A 23449-nucleotide genomic window follows, 5' to 3' on the forward strand; every position below is an offset into this window, starting at 1 on the left:
CTTTTGTCATCATTATCCTCATTGGTAGGACTTGACAATGTGCCAAGTTTAAAATTTTTCCATTCAGCGGTTTCCGAGAAATATTTTTTACATTTTTATTTATTTATACAACATCGAGGTTCGTGTAAGAGCTAACATTAATCACAAAAAGACAAACTGACACATAAAACATATGATAAAGGGAGCGGGAGACAAGATGGGGAGAGAGAGGGAAGCACACAAGTACAACATTTGAAAGCAGGGACATCGGGAGATCTGTGGGAGGGAGAGGGCTTGGGGGGGAGGAGGCGTGGGAAGGGGGTTGGGGGTGGGAGAGGTATACAAGACATGGGCACTGCTAGAACTTCCAGGAAAGAAGTTGGTATTTCAGAAAAGTAGATATGGGGTGAATTAACGGGGGTAGAAAAGATCAAGGTTTTGGATGGGGGAAGACAAGAGATGGTGGTTTACAGCTGTTTTAAAGACCTGGAGGGAGGAGAGGGATTGAAGAGAGTGAGGGAGTTTGTTCCAGAGGCAGGAGAAAAGCGGAATGAAAGAGTGAAGGTGAGCAGAGAGCCGAGATTTCGGCAGTTTAACCATCAGAGGGTTGCTGGCAGATCTTGTGCGACCTGTAGGAATATTTGGGGGACAGAGCACAGAGAGAGCTGGGGGTGCAAGGCCGGAGAGGAGTCGGTAGAAGACAGAAAGACCACCTACCTGCCTGCGGTGAGTGAGTGAAAGGCCCTCGGAGTTAGCTTCATCGCGGGAGATTCCAATGATTCTGAAAAATTATTTGCTTTTAATCCAATATGGGTGCCATACCACGTGACCTATGAGGTCACAATTATCATAACAACATTTTGCACGGGTGTCACTCCTACCCTGAAAGTTTCGTCTCAATCAGACATGGTTGCTGAGAAAAACGAGGTTTAGCCCATACGGACGGACGGACGGACAACCCGAAAACATAATGCCTCCGGCGACTTTGTCGGCGGAGGCATAAAAATTATCCATAGGTATGCGATGCGCTCCGATGTGGAACGTTTTGCGTCATTTGCTCAAGCGGTTACCTAGATTCCTGACCTGATTAGTCGTCCAGGTGCTCCGCAGACAAGGCACTTCATATCAATGTGCGCGCAGTCCTTTGGAGTGGACATTAAGCTGGCTGTTCCATCTGCGGCAATTTGCATGTGGATGTTAAAGATTCAACAGCGGGATTTGAAAAGAGCAGGACATTGTGCGCCCTGGTCGACCAAGAGTATTACGTTGGGAGGAGGCAGCAGGCAGCTGCTGCGCGTGTACGAAGTAAAGGATCATGGAGGAGCTTGTACATAATCCATGTAGGATAAGGCCAGTGGAAAAATAACCGCCAAATCAACAGATTTTGAACTCACGACATCCTCCCATTTTGAGTTCCAAGACTCTGAGAATGCTCAGTGTTCAAAACATCATGATCCAAAAAGATTGGATGATAATGATTCTATGATAGGCCAGGTCGTCTGCCGATTGGATGGGGGGAACGGGGGCATCACACATGTAGGATCGTGGCCTCTCATCTGTCTCGAAGGTATGGACAAAACTGTGGATGGCTGGAGGCATACATGATACATACATCGGTGGGGCAGTGTTCACGTAGACACGTAGGGAGACGTCGGGCGACCACGTGCCCATGGCGGCTCCGGAAGAACACGTGGAGTAGATCTGCACAAGGCCGTCCATCCCGCCGAACCGGAGCCGTCCCGCTGACATCATTAGTATCGGAAAGAGCACCGAGATAATGGTTCCTCCATGGAGCAGCTGCCTCGTGGACTCGGCGTGTTGTTTGTTTGGACACCGCAGGCACGAAGCGCTCGCGCTGTGGAGCGAATCCAACGGTTGCCGCCATGGAAGGTGTTTCTCCTTCCTGCTCTACAGTGACAGCACGGATTATGTACAGGGGTGGGGGCGGGGAGGGGGGGGGGTGGGGGGAAGGGGGTAGCCGTGAGCTTGTGATTGTGGTCTTCGATCTCTCTTTTGGTTTTGGTCTCTTTTTATGTATGTATGTATATATGTATATATGTATGCATGTATATATATTGTTGCGGTTTTGAGAACCCACACTTGTAAATATAACGTCATTAAAGGTTAAAGGTTGCACCCCATAGATAGGCCACAAGCAACACGTAGGTCACCATAGGACGTCAGTTATTTTTTAGTATGTGTTTAGATAAGGCCATGCCCAGTAGTTGCATCTGCGTTGTGTCAAACAAATAAGAGTAGGCCCCTCGTCCATTTTTCAGCCTCCCTCCAAGCGATGCCATTAAGTGCTCTTCAGTCTGCGCCCCATCGGCCCTCCCAATTTGTTACGCTCCTTGGCCAGCAGCCTTCGCTGCCCTTGGGCTCGCTCAACCCAGCCCAAAAGCCACGAGGTAAAGCCCGGAAAAAATGGGCGGAGCGCAAGGATAGAGGTGCGGCCACGTCAAGCGGCCATCAAGACGGAGCCGGTAAGACCACACCAGCCAATCAGGGCTAAGGTGAGATTGCCTGACAGGGCATGGTTGGGGCTTCCAGAGCGTTCGCTGGCTTGTCTTATAAAAGCGCGCACGCAAAGCCCTTACACAGGACTGTGTGGAGAGGACTGACGCAACTGCACTCGTTATATCAAGGTTACCCTTCAGGACTGGCCAGAAGAACTTCTTGGTATAAAGAGCGCATCCGGAAGGACTGTGTGGAGAGGACGGATGCGCTTTATCAAAAGGACTGGCCAGAAGAACTTCGTGGTATAAAGAGTGCATTCAGAAGGGCTGGTACGAGAGTTGAGTACGATAGGGAGAGACGCGCTGTGGCAACCAGCTTTACAAAGGGCGAGCGCGTGGCACGCATTGCCGAGGACTGCAGCGTGCAGAAGGACATTGGGGAAGGGGCGCTTGGAGCAATCAGAGTAATACCGGGAGTGCGTGTAAAGGCGCCGGTACACTTATTACATACGCGGCTAAGCATGCAATAACCGCCAGCTTACCAACCTTTCCCCATCACGATAATTGTCCGCTCGCGCCTACGCTACACGGAGAGCTGCCTGCCGTCCACCACCGTCTGCTGGTATGGGTCGAGGACCGGGACGAGCTGTGGACGCCATCGCCGGACCTTCCACCCTACCTTCTACATCCCCGCGTGAGTCTGAGTCTGAGACCGAGTCTGAGAGCGAATGGGCCCGTGTCCAGGGAATAGAATGACTGTCTAAGGCTGCCCTGTGTCCTTTTTCTGCCTCTTTCTTGTACATTCTTTCTTTTCCTCTTCTTGTACAAATTGTAATAAATTACCTTGTTCTTCCTGGTTTCTTCCTAATTCGATCGTCCTAGTCTTTTCTCAATTGGGTAAGCGTGGCACGACTCCAACCGCTTAGAATCGGGTTTAGTCACTGGTTAACAGCTTGGATCGCGGATTGCTATTCCCTCGGCATATTCCATCAATATCCGTGATTCGGGCGAGAGTTATTTCCTTGTTTCCGGTCAGCGTTAGTACTTAGGTAATAGCGAATCCCTAGTCCTAAAAACCCTACCTAACGCTGCCCGGGAAGGACGTTATAACCCCCAGGATCACGTCGGCCAGATAAAGGACAAGGGGATTAATCCCCCATTGATAAGGGGAGAGCCGACGTCGGAGATCCGCAACAATTGGTAGTCAGGAGTGGGGATTTGGAACCTGGGACTAAATTTTTTAGACCAGATTTTGGACACCAATTGTGCATATTGGCCGCAACAATTGGTGTCAGGAGTGGGATTTGGGACCCGAACCAAATTTTTTATCTTTTGGACATTTGGTCAAAATTACGAGCGGCCAAAATTTTTATTAACACCTAAATTTTAAATCGTGCCATGGATGCCGGTGGGGGTAGATGAGGAGGAGTTAGAATCAACCCAGGGCACCAGGGAAGAATTGGAGCAATTGGAAGTGGAAGAGGAAATTAATGAGGGTGCAGCAGTAGGGGTTGCAGGCGAGCAAAATGGCGGCGCCTTGCACATGGCGACGAGGGCCGCGCCCGCGGCGCAAATGGGGGTGGGCGACATGCAAGCCTTCATGGCACAATTCATGGTGGAAATTAAAAAAAAGAATGACAGTATTGACAAGATGGGGGAGTGGATGGCTAGTCAAATGGAAGAAATGAAGGCTCAGGGTGAGCATGTGGGAAACCAAATTGGGGGATTGAGAAATGATGTGGGAAACCAAATTGGGGAATTGAGAAATGATATGGGAAACCAAATTGGGTGATTGAAAATTGAGATGGATGCGCAAACTAACCAAATGAGAGACGGGCTAAATAAATTTGGAAACAGAATGTGTGACCGCATACAAAAGTTTGGGGAGAACATAGACCGCATGTCGAGCGGGAAAGGCACATTGGTATGCGACGGGGTAGCGCGGCCTGAGGAACGCGGGGAAAGCGAGGTTGAGCAAAGCACGGCCGGGTTGACCGGGGTAGAAATCGCGACACGGGGTATTACTTAGGCAGTTAAGACCGAAAAATAGGGCGTATCGTTCATTTTTTCAGGAAAGCACCAAATTTGGCACAGATGTAGTATGGACCTATACAATTGTTTTCCTGAGGGGCGCCCAAAAATTCAGAACCCCTGGTGGCCGCCATATTGAATTTCAACATGACCGCCCTCTGTGACCTATTTCCCTCAATAACTTCTATACTATGAGCGATAACACCACAGTTCCAGTGTCTTACCCCGTGTTTTCATGGTCTCTGAATCCAATGGGATCAATTGCATAAAGATTGGCATCCATCATCTTTAATTTCAAGATGGCCGCCATGGTGTTTCCATTTTCCTTGAATCTCATAGTATTTTAGGTAAAATTTCAATTCCAAGTGATACACATTGTTTTATTGCTCTCTGATAACAATGGAATGGTATTAATTAATCAAAGTTACACACAGTTGCAGTTTTAACTTAAAATATTGTGGGCACTTGAAAGGTGGAGGCACTCGCACAGTTGCGTAGTACTACAAGCACTGTCCATCGCAGTCACACAGTGATGTGCAAGGCAGATTTGCCCTGGAGCATTTACAGTTGCCTTTACAGGCCGACTTACAATGGCAGCTTGTAAGCTCTGAACATGCCTCCTGTATCAGTGGTATTGTGGTCCAAATTGGTGTCCAAGAAGTCCCTGTTTTCATCCAGCCCCAATCAGCTGGTGATGGAAGTTCTGGGTAGGGCACAAGTGCCTGACTCCATACGTGTCCAGCCTGAAAACATGCACGTTTTAGGTGTTGTTCGAAGGCGTCTGCTGTTGGGGGAATGTGATCAATTGTTCTTGCCTTCTTCGTGAACATGTGTCGGCGCATGTCATTCACTGTCTTTATCTCGGTAGTCCGGCCATAGAGGATGGCAACATATCTTTCTATGCTCTGTAGTTCCATAGTAATAGCGTCCACAGATGGCCTATAAGTGAGAGCATGAAAGGTCTGCGTGATGCTGGGGTATGCCTCCCAAGCCTTCCAGGCTGTCTTTTTCCCAATTTGGGCAAAAAATGACACTGTGTCGCAGCCAGTGAAGGCATGAAATAATGGCAAAGACTCGGACTTCCTGCGACCAAGGCCGGTGGCAATTTTATGGATGGCAAGGTAGCGGTAGCTTTTACCAGTGCCAATGGCAATCCAGAGTTCCTCCACACCGTGTGACTGGTAGGTAAAGTAGTGTGCTATTGCCAAGACCACAATACAAGAACAAGACCACTCATAGTGTAGAAGTTATTGAGGGAAATAGGTCACAGAGGGCGGTCATGTTGAAATTCAATATGGCGGCCACAAGGGGTTCTGAATTTTTGGGCACCCCTCAGGAAAACAATATTGTATAGGTCCATACTACATCTGTGCCAAATTTGGTGCTTTCCTGAAAAAATGAACGATGCTTCCTCTTAACTGCTCTGCTATATGGAAAAGCCGACGACCGCCGAATTAGAAAATTTTATTTTATTAGCGCCAGCAGTCGTCGAGGAAAAAGAAAATGAATTAATTATAGTGGAAATTGGGGTTAAGGAGACGGCGGACTTAGAAGAGCAATCGTGGGAGGAAAAGATGGAAATTGTGCAAAGTCTGTGTTCACATCATGATGCCGTACTTGCTAATCCCAATAAACATTTGCAGCTGCGTGAGGAGAAAAGGTTCCCAAAGGTGAGTCAGGCTGTATATGGCGCGAAAAGGTTTGGCGCGAAAGTGCTTGGCGCGAAAGGATTTTTCGCACGCTTTGGATCCCGGCGTCACCCGGGCGCTCGTAGAAGGTCCGTGGTGCGCGGTGTTTAAGTGAATGGCGCGCGTGTGCGAATGGCGTCGGAGCGTGAGTATGAAACCGAGAGTGAGGGAGAATGCACAATGGAGTGTACGTGTGAGAGTGAGTGCGACACGGAGTGCGAGTTGGTTGTGGAGAGTGTGCGAGGATGCACACCGGAGCGTGTTGAGGAGCGTGTGCGGGGGTGCACACCGGGGAGGGTGATTGGGTGTGCAATAGAGTGCACACCCGTGGTGGTTACGGAGTACGTAATGGGGGAGAGTGCATGAGAGGAGTGCGGGGAAGAAAGGTGTGTAACAGAGTGTGCGAGTAGAATGAGTGCGCAAGAATGTGCGCGAGAGTGTGTAATAAAGGAGTGTGCACGAGAGCGTGCGGTGGCGGAATTAACGGAGTGTATGGGATGTGCGAGTGAGAAAAGGGTCGCGTATGGATGGGAGAATGGGACTCGAGCATCGACGCTGACCGGGGCAGCGCTTAGGCCGATGTATAGCTGACGCGAGCTCTCGGGGTGTGGTGTTCTTTGTGTGCTGTGGGGGCCAATGGGGTTCGTTGCCGCGGCGCTCTTGCAGGGAGCGCCGTGCACGATTCGTGCTGGGCTCCGCCCTGTATGGTCGGTGCCGCGCTTTGACGGGCAAGGCGATCGGCACGATTCCGGGGGAGAAAGGCCAGGTCGGACCTTTGCCCCTTGGCGGGGGCGGTGCTCCGGCCGGGGGAGGTTGGGTCATCATGGCGGAGACCGCAAGGCTCCGCGCCGGGATGGCGCCTGGAACGTCGGCCCAAGTATGCCTCCTCCCCAGAATCGAAAATGCCGGACGGACACAACCTACAGTAGACCACCCGATCCGCATGCATTGCTCGGCTTTTCGAAGCCGAGCTGTAAAAATGTATTCCCGCATGAGAGGCTCGAGAGGCTCGAGAGTAGTGGACATTTGGTAGTAGTGATGATAGCGAATGGTAGTTGTACCATTCACTTTGGGCACATGAGCAGTAGATTTATAGGGTTTGGCGGTGTAAACTAGCCAGGGAGGGCTAGGATAATTGATAGGGATTTAGAAGTGACTTTAGGAGACTTAAGATTTAAGTAGTGACCTTTGAACAAGTAGTGGGGACGTAGAGAGATTAGTGGATGATAATGACGAGGGATGTGCTTAGTATAAGGGATGACAGGGAAAGCATTAGTATTAGAGGGAAATAGATAGTCAGATGATGCTGTGTGTGTGTAATTGTGGGAATCACCGTGTGCATGGTCTTGGTGAAATGAGGAATTGTGAATGGGAGTCTTGGTGGTGATGGTGAGGAAATGAGGCAATGGTCGTGAATGATGTGTGTGTGTGTGTGTGAAAGTGTATGAGTGGCGTATTGAGGATGTGTGTCATTGTGTATTGAGTGATTGCCTTGCATAGGGTGCAAGTGAATGAATGGTGTAGAGCAAATGGTGTGTGGAATACGTTGTGTGGAGTGCATGGTGTGAAGGAGTGAATGGGGGGAGGATGGACCCCCTCACGAGTACCCGGGGATGGTAGTTTAAAGTTAGGTAGAGGGAGTAGGTAAATTTGTTGGAGATTGACATCTGTGGTGCAGGGAGTAGTAAAGAAGTGCTTAGAGGGGTGCATAAGACTGTGGAATGGCTGGGCGTGTGGCTTAATTGGTGCGTGTGGTTATTGGGGCACTCCGCCACTGGTAGTCTGTCGACCAGGTGAGGCCGCAGGTAGGCTCTGGGAGCCAGGTAGAGTTCAGTTGTGTAGAGTTCAGCGGGGCCCGAGGATCCGAGGAGAGTACCCGGGTAGCCCAATGCCAGGGAGGGCATTAGTGGGGTGAGAGAGCCAGGAGGGCCTTCCCCAGGTTAGGGTAGTCGCAGGAGCTAGGCAAGCTCGGGTGGTGACTTCAGTGGCGGAGGTGCGCAGGTAGGTAGACCTGCTCATAGAGCCACACGACCCAGCCCCGAAATTGTGCGAGGGCACAGATAGAAAAATTGGGGGAGTGAGACCCCAAATTTGGAAGAGCACCACAGTATGGTCAATGGGAATTGGTTTCTAGAACCACATAGAGTAAAGAAGGCCAATTGGATTGGCAGGGCAAGACCCCGGGTAGTTTAAAGAGTTAATGTCATTTAGAAGGATAGTTAGGAGAAAATGTCTTCGCACCATCCGCATGCACTCACCGAGGTGATAGGACTCCACACCAGGTTTTTGCGTATATTTGGGAATGAAAGACGCATCTTGACGTGGGTGAGACATTGTAGGTTATTCCATCCCTTCCTTCTTGGTAGTGATTGGGGATGAATTTGGTTTAGGGGAGATATGGGGGACGAGACAGTAGAGACAAATTTGTAAATTGTGTAAATACGGGGAAGGGCAAGGGTAGAGTAGGTTGACATGGAGGGTGACGTATGAGTAGGGACGAGCTTTCTCAGCTCGCTCTCCCACGCCCTTCATGTCGCATTACCTTGTATTGATGTGTACCCTTGCGCCCTTGCTCCCCGCTAACCTCTGCTTTGTCTTCCTCCCCACTCATGGACCTATGGTCTTTTGTGCGAGGGGAGTGTGCAGGTGTCCTGAGTTGTGCGGCTGCACTCTGCGCTGCACCCTGTTGCCTGCCTGCCTGCACTGATACACCATATGGACCACACGTTCTGTGGCCTGGCACCTTTGCTGGGGCAGACCATTGCTGCCAGCAGCATCTTACTTGTGGACCACTGTTCTTAAGTGGCGCACAAGCCAAGCAGATGGACCATAAGATGGCCCTGCAAATAACGAAATAAAAAGCGGCCCCGGTTTGTGCACTTTTTTATTATTATTCCGGTGTGCCAGGAAGAAAGAGCTCCAAGTTGTCACGGCACACCGAAGAAGAGGATGCAGCCAAGATCCATCGGCCCAGCAGCAAGCCCAAGACGTCACCATTATTTATTTTGAAATGTTTTTGTGTAGTTTTGGATGATGGTGCTTTTTGTGCATTTTTTTTTTGTGGTACATATGGGTGTATGGTGTATTGGTGCAGTGCAGTGCAATTGGTATTTCCTCTTTCCAAAAAGTTCTTCTTTCTCCTACAAAAGACAGGTCCTGGGTTGTAGTTGTAAATAATTAATTAGTAGAGTCTTGTAAATAACATGCTCCCCACCGGCTTAAATGTATAGTTTGAAAATAATTCCGTAATTCGGTTAATTGTGGGCGTGAATCAGTTAGGTAGTACACAACGCAGCAGGTGGGACATATCTAGTGTTAAAACTGTCGCACTCAAGGTGTAGAGTAAATGTCGAGGGAAACTACACCTAAGTGTTACATGTAGTTGTAAAAGTAGTCCTGACCCAGGTATCGGTTCGGCTCGGGCCGAGCCTGACAAAAGGAGGGGTGCAGTGTTGCGGTTTTGAGAACCCACACTTGTAAATATAACATCATTAAAGGTTAAAGGTTGCACCCCATAGATAGGCCACAAGCAACACGTAGGTCACCATAGGACGTCAGTTATTTCATAGTATGTGTTTAGATAAGGCCATTCCCAATAGTTGCATCTGCGTTGTGTCAAACAAATAAGAGTAGGCCACTTTCGTTCATTTTGGCAGCCTCCCTCCAAGCGACGCCATTAAGCGCTCTCCAGTCTGTACCCCATCGGCTCTCCCAATTTGTTACGCTCCTTGGCCAGCAGCATTCGCTGCCCTTGGGCTTCCGCTCGAACCAGCCCAAAAGCCATGAGGTGAGGCCCGAAAAGGGGGCGGAGTGCAAGGATGGAGGTGCGGCCACGTCAAGCGGCCATCAAGACAGAGCCGGTAAGACCACACCAGCCAATCAGGGCTAAGGTGAGATCGCCTGACAGGGCGTGGTTGGGGCTTCCAGAGCGTTCGCTGGCTTGTCTTATAAAAGCGCGCACGCAAAGCCCTTACACAGGACTGTGCAGAGAGGACTGATGCAACTGCACTCGTTATATCAAGGTTGACCTTCAGGACTGGCAAGAAGAAATTCGTGGTATAAAGAGCGCATTCGGAAGGGCTGTGCAGAGAGGATGGATGCGCTTCATCAAAAGGACTGGCCAGAAGAACTTCGTGGTATAAAGAGCGCATTCAGAAGGGCTGGTACGAGAGTTGAGTACGAGAGGGAGAGACTCGCTGTGGCAACCAGCTTTACAAAGGGCGAGTGCGCGGCATGCATTGCCGAGGACTGCAGCATGCAGAAGGACATTGGGGAAGGGGTGCTTGGAGAGATCAGAGTAGTACCGGGAGCGCGTGTAAAGGCGCCGGTACACTTATTACGTACGCAGCTAAGCGTGCAATAACCGCCAGCTTACCGACCTTTCCCCGTCACGATAATTGTCCGCTCGCGCCTACGCTACACGGAGAGCTGCCTGCCATCCACCATCGTCTGCTGGTACGGGTCGAGGACCGGGACAAGCTGTGGACGCCATCGCCGGACCTTCCACCCTACCTTCTACATCCCCACGTGAGTCTGAGTCAGAGACCGAGTCTGAGAGCGAACGAGCCCGTGTCCAGGGAATAGAATAAGACTGTCTAAGGCTGCCCTCTGTCCTTTTTCTACCTCTTTCTTGTACATTCTTTCTTTTCCTCTTCTTGTACAAATTGTAATAAATTACCTTGTTCTTCCTGGTTTCTTCCTCATTCGATCATCCTAGTCTTTTCTCAATTGGGTAAGCGTGGCACGACTACAACCGCTTAGAATCGGGTTTAGTCACTGGTTAACAGCTCGGATCGCGGATTGCTATCCGCTCGGCATATTCCATCAATATCCGTGTTTCGGGCGGGAGTTATTTCCTCGTTTCCGGGCAGCGTTGCAGCAGCGGGAGACGAACAAAGACGGCAGGAGCTCTCCACGTGTCGTTTGGCGTGCACGGGATTATTATAGGGCAAACGGTAGGCTGGCTTTGGCGGTTGCACTTGCGGCGCAGCCGTGTACGTAATAAACAGACAGTCTGTAATAGTTCAATAAACGCGAGCAATGCGCTTCTCAATCTCCCAATGCGTATCTCAATGCGCTCTCTCAATACAACTCTCTTGCAATGCGCGACTCCGTTCCATCCTCGTAGATCCCTTTTTAAGCGCCTCTCCCTTGTAATCTGAGGTGGGGGCCTCGCGCCAAGGGTTTTATTGCCCTTGGAACCCTCTCGAACTCACCAGACGTTTCTTGCCATGCCCTATCAAGCCATGCCCACCGAGCTCAGGTTGGCTGTTGTCCTCACCGTCACCGCCTTCTGACATGCTGCTTGATGCGGCCACACCTCGACCCTCATGCTCCTCCCCCTTTTCAGGCCTACCTCGTGGTAACCCGACTAGTTTCGAGCGAAACCAAGGGCAGCGAACGCTGCTGGCGGCCAAAGCGTAACAAACTGCTGCGGGTGGCCCAAAGCGTAACAAACTTGAGGGATGCCAAATGGAGTGCGGGATCGAGTTCGCCCATGATGGAAATTGGAGGGTGGCCGCAAAATGAAAGGACCTAAGCTTATTATTTCTTTACACAACGCAGATGTTACTAGTGAAATGGCCTACTCTTACACATACTATGACATAACTAATTCTAATGGGCCTACGTGTTGCTTGTGGACTAACTATGGGGGGCAAGCCTTTAACCTTTGATGATGTTATATGTACAATTCACAAAACCTCAACACTGCCCCCCTCCTTCGCCAGGCTGGTCCCCTAGCCGAACCCACACAAATGAGCACGACCGGTTTTTAGCAAGGGTCAGGACTACTTTTTAACTTACGTGTGACACTTAGATGAGGTTCCCCTCTACATTTAATCTAACACCTTGTGTGTGACAGTTTTACAACACTAAATATGTCCCACCTACTGCGTTGTGTACTAACTAACAGATTCACACCCACGGCTAACCGAATTACGGAAAGAATTCTCAAACTAAACATGAAGCCGGTGGGGAGCATGTTATTTACAAGACTAACCAATTATTTACAGTTCTACAACCCAGGACCTGTCTTTTTCGGAAAGAAATTTGAGGAGAGAAACACAATGCACTGCACCAATACACCATAACAAATGCACCAAAATTCACAAAAATGCACAATCATCACATGTCAATAATAAATGTTTGCTGCTTGGCTGCTGCTGGGCTGCTGCGTCTTGCGTCTTCCTGCTTCGTCTTCGGTGTGCCATAATAAAACTTGAGATCTTCCTTCCTGACACACTGGATTAAATAAAAAAGTGCACAGACCGTGTCCGTTTTTTAATTATTTGCAGGGCCATCTTATGGTCCATCTGCGTGACTTTACGCCACTTAAAACCAGTGGTCCGCAGGGCAAGATAACGCTTGCAGCAAATGTTTGCCCCAGCAAAAGGTGTCAGGCCACAGAACGTGTGGTCCATTAGGTGTACTGGTGCAGCACGAGGTAGCAGAGCGCAGCACAAAAGTGCAGCCGCAGAGCTCAGGGTTCCTGCACACTCCCCTCAACAAAAATAATGGGTCCATGGGTGGGGAGGAAAGACAAAGCAGAGAGTTTAGCGGGGGCAAGGGCGCAAGGGTACACACAATACAAGGTAATGCAACATGAGGAGCACGGGAGAGCGAGCGGAGAAAGCTCGTCCCTAACCGTTCGTGACCCCCCATGTCGGCCTACACTACCCTTGCCCCTCCCCGTATTTACACCTTACAAATTAGTCACTACGTTTTGTCTTTTCCATCCCCCCTCTATGCCAAATTCGTCCTCCAATCCCTCCCAAGAAGGAAGGGATGGAATCACACACAATGTCTCACTTACGTCATGATGCGTCTTTACCATCCAAACATTTGCACAATCTGGTGTGGAGTTCTGAACTACGAGCCTCTCGGTATGTCAATGCATTTTCAAAGCTCGGCTTCGCAAAGCCGCGCAATGCATATGGGTGGTTTGGTCGCCTGCAGGTTGGGTCCGTCCGGCATGCGGTGCAGGGAAGGAGGTTTACTCGGGCCGAGATCCCAAGGTCCACCTCGGCGCGGAGCCATCCGGTCTTTTTGTACTTGTTTTTTTCTTGACTTGGGTTTACTTCTTGAACTCAGTATATCAATCTGGTGAGTTTCTTTTACCCTTCGGTGATGTCTTTGTTGAAAGAACCATGTCACTGATTGTCTTTCGCAGCAAGATGTCAATAACAGGATTATATCACAGGTGGCGTGGCAAAATGTACGGACAGGTGCATTTGATGATTGGCTTCACAGTCGGGTATACAAGGGTTGTTGCGTTCTGTATTAGTGGAAAACAACTGCTGCACATCTCCAAAAGTTATTGCCGCTTCCTCTGGAGATTGTCCGTCAACTCGACAATGCTGTTTGTCATGGAGTGGTTGCTTTACGAAATTACGGCATGAAACAGCGTGCTATTGTTCGGCAGTATGGCATCACTCAACGTCAGGTGTCAAAGATCCTGAAACGAAATACTCAGAAGGGTGTCCCTACTCCAATACCGAGGCCAGGACGTCCCCGCAGAACCACAAGGAGGGATGATCGCCAGCTGCACCGGTTAGTCCGCAATGGCCGTACCAAGTCAGCTAATCGGCTTAGGGCTGAGTAGCAGCAACTGACAAATGTGCCTGTATCCAGAAGGCTAGTCAACCAACGACTGGTTCAAGCAGGCTATCGTGCCAGGCGTCCCCTGAGAAAGCCACGCCTGACCAGACAACACAGCCAGCGCCGATTGCAGTGGGCCAGAGAGCACCGTCAATGGCAGCCAGGACACTGGAATCACGTGACCTTCAGTGACGAGTCTAGATTTCTGGTCTATCGTCAAGATGGCCGCGTCCGAGTGCACAGACAAGTGCATGAAGCCCACAATAAAGATTGTATAGTGCCAAGAGTCCAAGCTGGAGGTGGTGGGGTGACCGTTTGGGCTGCTTTTCATGCAGGGGGAAAAACTGACATGGGTGTTCTGAATGGAAACCTGAACCAGTTCAAGTACAGGGTCATTCTGGAAGAAACATTGCTTCCATTTGCTCTTGCAGCCTTTCGAGGAAACTTTGTCTTCCAAGATGACAATGCACGGCCTCATCGTGCCCGCATGATCTAACACTTTCTTGCTGACCATGGTGTAGAGCATATGGAGTGGCCTGCCATGTCCCCGGATATGAATCTGATAGAGAACTTGTGGGCAGAATTAACGCGTCAAATCGACCACTTGGACCAGCAGCTGACCTCTGTGCGTGAATTGCAGCCGGCTATTGTCACTGCATGGCAAGCGATTCCTGTCCAAACCTTGGCAAATCTCGTGAACAGCATGCCTCAACGTGTACGTGCTCTCCTGAATGCTCGTGGGAGTTACACAAAGTACCCGAACTGTAATTTTACTGTCCGTAATCCCAGTCGTAATTTAACTTTTGTTTTTGTTAAAAAACAAGTACAAAAAGTTTTAATTAAAACAAAAGCCGCGTCGATGTTACACAATGCCTAGATGCAGCTGTGCCTATAACGTCGATGTTGTAGGCACAGGACATTCCTATTGATTCGATTACTTGATGTTATATTTGTGCAAAGTGAAAATATATCTCGGCAATTTCCCGTGTGTGGCGACGAATTTTTAATATATCTTGGCATTTTCCCATCTGTTATTTCAGGCAGTGTATGACTGCCCATGCCGCGATTAAAAAAAAAAAAATCTCGGCAATTTCCCGTGTGTGGCGACACGTGAACGAAGCTATGCTCCTCTCTCCACATTATTGTGACGACGTATAAATTAAATATTTCATCGTGACGATTGTCATCAAATGGACGAATTTTTAATATACTGTATCTCGGCATTTTCCCGTCTGTTATTTCGGGCGGTGTATGACTGACCATGCCGCGATTTAAACAAAATATATATATCTCGGAATTTTCCCGTCTCTTATTTCGGGCGGTGTATGACTGACCATGCCGCGATTTTTAAAAAAAATATCTCAATGGACTTGAAGTTACAGGCCTTTGAGAATTCATTTCGTTCTATAAAGGGCAACTTTCATCGGATTTTCTTCCCGTTTTTTTTCAACCGAGTCAAAAACTATGTTAGCGACTGTGAAAAATGAAATGATATATCGAATTTGATTTGAAATAAAACTGTGTGAGAGAGGAAGACACCACGGGCCTACAAAACAGGCCTCAAAGCTATGCGAGTTAATAAAATGGTGGATATTTGTTTATATGAAGCCTCTCCCAGAATGGGCGGAGCTATGGTTCCCAGAATGGGTGGAGCTTTGAGGTTTTGTCTTCTCTACAAGAACAACAAGAAGAAGAAGAACAAGAAGAAGAAGAACAACAACAACAACAGCAGAGGGCACTCTATGACCAGCGTCTGCGACGCGGCTAAAAATTTGGCTAATGTGCAAAATAAAGAGATACTTCTGGAAAACGCACAGAAGTTTAACGCAGTACTGTCCGTGAATTGAGTTCGATATCAGTTTACATCACTTTCAAGGATCAATTTATTTGCTTCGAAATGTCAAATGTGGTTTTTGTTTCTTTTAAAGGTCACATTAACAAAATCTAGAATAATTTCAACATAATTCCAATGAACTTTTGGTTCTAAGTCATCTTGATAAGTAAGTTCACCCCCACAAAAAAAATATTCCATATTAAATGCCAAGTCTGTATATATATATATATATGTATATATGTATGTATGTATGTATGTATGTATATGTATATATGTATGTATGTATGTATGTATGTATGATTATAATCAACCCTTCTTTGCAGGAGGGATCGGCTGTTGAAGAAAGACTGGAGATGGACCATACAATGGATGTTAAAAAAAACACTTGGATACGGATCGGGGCTATTTCGCCCATACGGCCTGCGATATATCAACGATGCCTGAATTCAATCTATCAGTTTATCTTAACTTCACTGAGGTGGTGGCGAGGGAGAGCGGAGGAGCTGGGAGGCAAGGAGAAGCAGTGAGTCAGGTATACCTCACTGGGGCATTATGTAATATATAAAGCTCTTTGTGACCACTTATTCACTCACTCATATAAATGTTTAGTACTTTCTTGTTGGGCTGGAAAACTGAAATTTCATACATTGATGCAACTCAGTCAACATCCCAGGAAAAAATCACAAAACCGTTGGAAAATGTCCATAAACAGAAATATCCGTGAATAAGAATCGGCCGGTGCAGCCTCATTCTGCTCACTGCTGGTCACGTGACCTAAAACAATGGCGTTTACACTCGAACTGTGTATGACTTTGAGCATCTGTGCAACATTACATTACTTACATTACATTACATTACAACATTACATTACAACAACATTACTCGAACTGTGCAACATTACAACGCCAACAAGAGCATCTTCCGACTTTTATTTTATAGCTTTCGTCTTGTTTACACTTAAAATTACTCCAGCTGTAAACTTTTAAATAAAGAGCTCATTCTAATCACTAATTCTTGATTTACTTGAGTTATTTTGCTGCTTGCGGAATGCAAGAGCAATTCACTTCATCAAGTATACAGTATGTACATCTCTTTACCTCCAATGCTTCTCGGTATTTAAACATATCTACTGTTTCTACTACCACTATCTTTCCAGGGAGACAATTCCATGCATCAACTGCTCTTTGAGTGAAGGATCCTTGAGTTACTACCCTCATACACACTTTCTCGATGATGTTCATCTTGTCATTCTTTGCTGTTAAATTTCCCTAACACCTAAAGGGAAGCTACCTGTCCATATCAAAACACTCCGATATGCAATGTCTGAGCCACATTGAGGTGCACGTAAGTAAGGTCATGAGACATACCATTATTACCCTCGCCTGAGGAGAGGGTATTGCATTTGAGTCCGTTGTTTGTCTGTTTGTCCGCACACAATAAATATGATTTTCTCTGCAACCGTTGGTCCGATTGACAGGACATTTTCACCATTGGTGCATCTCCACCTGTATAAATTTTTATGATAATTCCATTTTTTGTTCTCTTAGTAGAGCTAACATCTCCAACATATATGCACTCCCTCTTTCAATAAGTAAATAAAATATATATATATATATATATATGTATGTATGTATGTATATACAGTACATTGAGGGTTTAGTAAGATGTTTATAAAGGTAACAAAGTACTCTCATTGGAAAAGACCCACACACAGCTCGGGCACCAGTGGCATGATTACAAATGGGACGGCCGGCTTTGCCCGTCGTCCTGGTGAATGGCATGCTTCACGATGCAGCACCACATGGTGATTCTGCACTCGAGCGGCGATTTAAACCGAATCCCACTTGCTCGTGGATTTAAGCTCGACTACCGAGGCCCATGTGTGAGTAAGGAAAACGTTCACCCTCGTTTAGCGATTCGTCTCTTCGTTTTTTCACATTTGTTCATGGCTTCTCTCCACCTGGCTATCCGGGGCATGAGGAGGGGCCGGTGGGGGGTCTGTAAGGGGTGTGGTGGGATCGGTGAGGGATCGAGGGAGGTGGGTACGGCGTGAGGGCGCATACCTCCAAAATTTGCTTAATGCCCGGCCTCTCGCTCGGTCGCACGTCTGCGGGATTCTAACCAGAAGGCAGATGTCCGACCCCGGGCCAGGAGCAAAAGCTTCATAAACACGCCGCGGCAGATGTGCAAACAGAGTTTTTCAAGCTTGTTATTTCAGTATTAGGAATTCCTCTCCTGATTGCCCCCTTTTCTCCCCATTACCGCCGCGAATTTTCTTTTCGTTTTTTTTTTTTTTTTTTCACATGGTGTACTTCATTCCGCCTGAGCCGAGCCATCGGAGCACACGTGACAGGCGATTTTCAGAAATTAATTTCCCCACTACAAGTGTAGCTGTTTTGAAGTCTGCTGGTTGTGTTTTATTGTAATCCGTCATTATACGCATCCATGCTCAAAATTCCTGCGCTTCCTGCACCGCGGGCTGCAGGTGCGCAGATCACTTTGGGGCTCTGTGACGTCAAGCGTCGTCATGATAACAATAACAACTGAAGAGTTCATAGCACACGTTAACCTGCACAGTGTTTACGTGTATACTTCAATTTCAATAAAATAGTGTTTTTAAAGATCGTTAAAAAATACAGAAGTTTAGCGCTACTGAAGCAGTCTTATATACATCAGCCTTATACGGCGTAATTAGACAACATTCAATCACATTTTAGTAGTTGGAGGCTTTATTAATCAACATAGAATGCAGCGTCAACAGCGTCGTACATATAGCCAAAGCGGCGGCCGCTTCTTCACCCCGATATTGCGCCCTCTTACATGCCACGCCCACTTCCCAGTGGCTGCGTATGGCAGCTGCAGTACACACACCATTCTATAAAACATGTGCAACTACTGCAAAAGTCGAGGTTCTTCGAAGTATTATTTAGGCGATTTGTGTTCTACAGTGTTCAAATATATAATTCAATTTAAATAAAGGTTTAAAGAGGTTTAAAGGCACATAAATAAATTAATTCTGGGTTTTACCGCCATTTCACCCAGCGTCTATTACATCAACCTATAATACTTAGTTATTCGTAACTGTTGTATGTGTCCTTTATAACGTGCTTAAAAACAGCAAGTTTTCTGGTTGGAATGATTTTCAATTTTGTTTGACTGCTAGACAGGCAGACAGAGTAAAATAAAAATCGCACCCATGTCCGAAGGAAGCGTTCAATTTGGCATAAATATGAAATAGGCAAAGCCTAGAAATGAACAAAACCCATTAGAATACCCTTTAGAGCACTTTAGAATTACCCGTTAGAATTACCCTTTAGAATTACCATTTAGAATTACCCTTTAGAATCACCTTTAGAATTACCCTTTAGAATTACCCTTTAGAATTACCCTTCAGAATTACCCTTCAGAATTGCCCTTTAGAATTGCCCTTTAGAATTACCCATTAGAATTACCCTTTGGAATTGCCCTTTGGAATTGCCCTTTGGAATTACCCTTTGGAATTACCCTTTAGAGTTACCCTTTGGAATTACCCTTTGGAATTACCCTTCGGAATTACCCTTTGGAATTACCCTTTGGAATTACCCTTTAGAATTACCCTTTATAATTAGCCTTTGGAATTACCCTTTGGAATTACCCTTTGGAATTACCCTTTGGAATTACCCTTTGGAATTACCCTTTAGAACCCCTTAGAATTACCCTTTATAATTGCCCTTTATAATTAGCCTTTGGAATTACCCTTTGGAATTACCCTTTGGAATTACCCTTTGGAATTACCCTTTGGAATTACCCTTTAGAACCCTTTAGAATTACCCTTTATAATTGCCCTTTAGAACCCTCGAGAATTACCATTTAGAATGACCATTTAGAACCCTCTAGAATTGCCCTTTAGTATTATACATGGTGGGTTCTTCTTTTTCTTCTTTTTGCTTTTTCGTTTTTCATTTTTCTTCATTTTTCATTTTTCGAAGGTTCTTCTTTTTTATTTTTGACGGATGGACAGACATAGCCAAATATTGAATCGGCTTCACCACAAACATTATCTCACTCCTTTCTACACATGCGCTATCGTGATGAATTCAGAGACAAACAACTGATAAACTGTAGGTTTTTTCCAATTCATGCACAAAATACAACATTTGATTGGAATGAAGTTGTTCCTCAATCATAAATTACTTTTGTAGACAGACAGACAGATAGACAGACGGACAAAGTGAAGCAATAGCTTCACCCCTCTTTTCGCTTTGCCCACGTGGGTAACAATGACACGAGATGCTGGAGGAGGCGGTTTCACCCATTATGGCCGTGTCGTATCAACATCACATCGAATAATCAATCTATCAATTTAGTTATCTTCCGTTTATTACCCTTTCACTCGCTAAGTGAAAACGGGGTTAAACGTTTGGGTGCGTTTGTACGTGTGGCGTACGTACGTGCATCTGCATTTAAAAAAAAACATTTTCTTGGCAACCGTTGGTCCGATTGACACGACAGTTTCACCAGGGGAGAGCCTCAGCCTGTAGAATTTCTTTATTCATAATTATGATGTCATAGGTCACGTGGTATGGACGCAATATTGGAAAAACATATATCTCTATATCTCTGCACCTCCATATCTCTGAAACAGCTCCATGGAAAAAAATGGGAACATGGCTTGTAAAGAACTCCATATGGGGATTAAGTGGTGTTAACAATGACGTCATTTGTGCCTTAATTATGACGTCATATTTCGACAGGGTCAATGCTTAGTCTGATCAATTTGAAATTTATGTTCGTTCGTTTTTTGTTTGTCATAATAAAGTTGTTAATATTTTCATTTATTTAATTTTTATTATTATTCAATTTATTATTTATATAATAAATGACGTCAATGTCGAAGTCAAGGCTTGAATTCATGGCCACCTTATCTAATTAATACCAACTGGACCCATTTTATCGACCTTGTTATAAGGTCCCATGACCGCTCCATATGAGACAAGTTGTTAATATTGTTATTCATTTATTTTTTGACGTTTCTTTTTTTTGACGGTTTATTTATTTATTTATTTTTTGACGTTTTTATTTATATTTTTATTTTTTGACGTTTTTATTTTTATTTTTTGACGTTTTATTTTATTTTATTTTTTATGATTTTTGATGTTTAAAATTTTTTTGGGACGTTTATTTATTTGTTTTCCTTTTTTGTTTGTCATAATAAAGTTGTTAATATTTTCCTTTTAAAATTTTTATTATTATTCAATTTACTATTCATATAATAAATGATGTCAATGAAGAAGTCAAGGCTGGAATTCATGGCCACCTTATCTAATTAATACCAACTGGACCCGTTTTGTAGACCTCGTTATAAGGTCCCATGACTGCTCCATATGAGACAATTTGTTAATATTGTTATTCATTTATATTTTGAGGGTTTTTTTGTTTTTCTTTGACGTTTTCTTTTTTTATTTAGTATTTATGAGTATTTTTTGAGTATTTTAAAGTATTTTTTTAGTATTTTTGTCGCGCGATTGCCTTTGGTTAAGACCGGGAATGGCGGATGGCCAGAACGAGCTTTAACTCCGAGGCGACGATCAATGACAGGTTTGACTATACAAGCACGGGGACGGGGGAAGAAGGAAGAAGAAGAAGTGGCGAGAGCTCTTACCTATAATTACCGCCCACGCACGCCAGCGTCTTCAACCTGCAAGGTGATTAAGCTTACACAAACACAGGATGTTGAATAGAAATAGAAAATAATACAAGGGTTTATTTAAAACAACTATCGGGACAGGGAAACGCGATGATCAAAACCAGAACCTAGGTTGGGATGTCCTCACTCACAGACTTCGGATACAAAACAACGAAATGAATAATAAAATTAACGTGTCGTTGTATTTGTGATGCGCGTCTTATCTCAGTCTGGCAGTGTTGGGGATCGTCTGGCTCGATTGTGTCGTCCGACGCAACTCCGGTCGGCGGGAAGTAAGGCCTCGATGCGCCCTGTTCGCACACTGCTAGGCCACCGATCCACTTGCTCGCTCGCCCTGGTCTCGCCCGCTCCAGTGGCAAGCCTTGCTCGCTTCGTGAATGCCAGGGAGGATAATCGATGGTGCTCCAATGTTGTTCCAACAGGTAATTCGCGGTTCGCAAAAGGAAGGTCCAACCAGGAACGAAAGGCAAAGCAGAAGGGAGGTCTGGGCAGGAACGAAGCCAAAGTGAGAAGGGCAAAATGCCGGCCAGCCAGTTGTTTTGTTGCTCGTGATCTGACGTAAGTTCTCTTCCTCTGCCAATCAGTGCCTCCCTTCCTTGTGACCTTTCGCGCCTTTTCACGTCACCGGGCTTTCTGCTTTAATCAGTGCGTAGCTTGTTGGTAGTTCGTTCGCGCCCTCCGCACTGAATGGCCGAGCGTCTTTGGTATCACGTCATCGTGTGGCACGTCCGTCATCTTCCCTACCCTCCAATCAGTGACCTGCCTGCAACTCGCCCTTCCCCCCCTTTCAATCAAGAGTCCTTCTGGGCGTGGCTCTCGGCCCTTCTGTGCAATGTCTGCCTGTCATGGTGTACCACTGCGTGGCCGCTGCCTGCTTGTCTTTCTGGTCAGTTCTTTCGTCAGTCATTGTAAGGGGGGGAATTAATTAATGTGGTGCACTAAGGGCCTATCTAAGTGTCTGTAAGAGTGCGTTGCCAAAAGGGACAAAGGAATGATTACCAGGTCTGACACACAGGGGAATTATCTTAGTCCCTAGAAGTATTTATCAGGCCCCATTCCTTGTAATGGGGACAAAGACACACCTTAATAATTTGTTTCGCCTACAGACAAACAAAACAAAGACAAAACAAAGACAAGACAAACGAAAACTACAGACAAAGACAAACCGCCTACAGGTCCTCTACTTATTTACATCGAGGTGGTTCTAGCTACCCACGACAGACGAAGCATGATACCGACACAGATCTTCCTCGATCTGGATATTCCCCTACCCCAAATTCATAACAATACCAACTGGACCCGTTTTGTCGACCTTATTATAAGGTCCCACCCATGACCGCTCCATATTAGACAAGTTGTTAATATTGTTATTCATTTATTTTTTGACGTTTTTTTTTGTTTTTTTTTGACGTTTTCTTTTTTTTTTCTTTAGTATTTTTGAGGTTTTTTGTCATGTATTTTTTGACGTTTATTTTTTTTTTTCGTTTTTTGTTTGTCATAATAAAGTTGTTAATATTTTCATTTATTTAATTTTTATTACTATTCAATTTAATATTCATATAATAAATTACGTCAATGTAGAAGGCTGGAATTCATGGTCACGTTATCTAATTTATACCAACTGGACCCGTTTTGTCGACCTTGTTATAAGGTCCCACCCATGACCGCTCCATATTAGACAAGTTGTTAATATTGTTATTCATTTATTTTTTGATGGTTTTTTGGGGGTTTTTTTGACGTTTTCTTTTTTCTTTTTCTTTAGTAGTTTTGAGGTTTTTGGCATGTATTTTTTGACGTTTATTTTTTTTTTTCGTTTTTTGTTTGTCATAATAAAGTTGTTAATATTTTCATTTATTTAATTTTTATTACTATTCAATTTAATATTCATATAATAAATTACGTCAATGTAGAAGGCTGGAATTCATGGTCACCTTATCTAATTTATACCAACTGGATCCGTTTTGTCGACCTCGTTATAAGGTCCCATGACCGCTCCATATGAGACAAGTTGTTAATAATGTTATTCATTTATTTTTTGAATTCTCGTTTTTAACAGGCCCAAAGGACTTAAGTTAACGCCAAAAGTCATCTATTTGAACAGGTTGCTGCCATATGTATCATTTTCTTGAGAGTTCTGTATTATGATACTTTATTATGACAAACCTTACTGGAGTGT

At 45.7% G+C, this 23449-nt stretch overlaps 1 long non-coding RNA gene across 1 annotated transcript; it reads left to right on the top strand.

The window, feature by feature from the left end:
* The first annotated feature begins 1494 nt into the window (after nt 1-1494).
* On the top strand, nt 1495-16913 carry LOC137421780 (uncharacterized). The gene is made up of 3 exons (XR_010983404.1): nt 1495-1546; nt 15911-16110; nt 16744-16913. It is a non-coding gene; the product is annotated as an uncharacterized LOC137421780 (long non-coding RNA).
* Nucleotides 16914-23449: the final 6536 nt, after the last annotated feature.

The sequence above is a fragment of the Myxine glutinosa genome, chromosome 2 (assembly GCF_964187855.1).
Source record: "Myxine glutinosa chromosome 2, kmMyxGlut1.1, whole genome shotgun sequence".
NCBI lineage: Eukaryota > Metazoa > Chordata > Myxini > Myxiniformes > Myxinidae > Myxine > Myxine glutinosa.